General features: G+C 42.2%; 1 protein-coding gene across 1 annotated transcript in view; it reads left to right on the top strand.

Moving 5' to 3' along the window:
• Window positions 1-196, top strand: part of LOC144450148 (neuronal acetylcholine receptor subunit alpha-2-like) — a 15,103-nt gene extending 14,907 nt beyond the window's left edge. The window contains exon 6 of the mRNA XM_078140721.1: window positions 1-196. This exon is cut by the window's left edge and continues 1,495 nt beyond it. The gene's annotated coding sequence lies outside the window, so the exon portion shown is untranslated.
• Window positions 197-540: the final 344 nt, after the last annotated feature.

Raw genomic sequence — 540 nt, 5'->3', positions numbered from 1 at the left:
TACAGAATAGATTGGCAGAGAGTGGAAATATACAGAATAGATGGGCAGAGAGTGGAAATATACAGAATAGATTTGCAGAGAGTGGAAATATACAGAATAGATTGGCAGAGATTGGAAATGTACAGAATAGATGGGCAGAGAGTGGAAATATATTGATGTGTATAGTAGACGTAATAAAACATAGATTTTTGATATATGTATATGAGTGGTTATTTTAAGAGTAATAAAATGTATGTGTCAAGTAGTGTCGCTGCCAGACTCGTGACTCTCGTGCCTTAGCTTTGTGAGGCGTACGAAGTGCGCCCTAAGCGGCGAAACCGCGAGAAGTGAGGGACTTGTCCCTCTCTTCTTTCCGCAGCTAAGCCGCTCGACATAATATACATAGAAAGATTAGGGACGATAGTCACGAGTCTGGCAGCGAGACAACGTGTCGAGTTGATGAAACCATATTTCAATCGACAAGGGGTAAACCATTTGATTTCGGGGGTGTGGGTGGGGGCGGAGGATTTGGCCCCAACAACAATTTTTTTTGAATCAAGA

Source organism: Glandiceps talaboti, chromosome 2 (assembly GCF_964340395.1).
Source record: "Glandiceps talaboti chromosome 2, keGlaTala1.1, whole genome shotgun sequence".
Taxonomy (NCBI): Eukaryota; Metazoa; Hemichordata; class Enteropneusta; family Spengelidae; genus Glandiceps; species Glandiceps talaboti.
The sequence above is the reverse complement of the archived record's forward strand: the minus strand, read 5'-3'. Positions and strand labels throughout refer to the sequence as shown.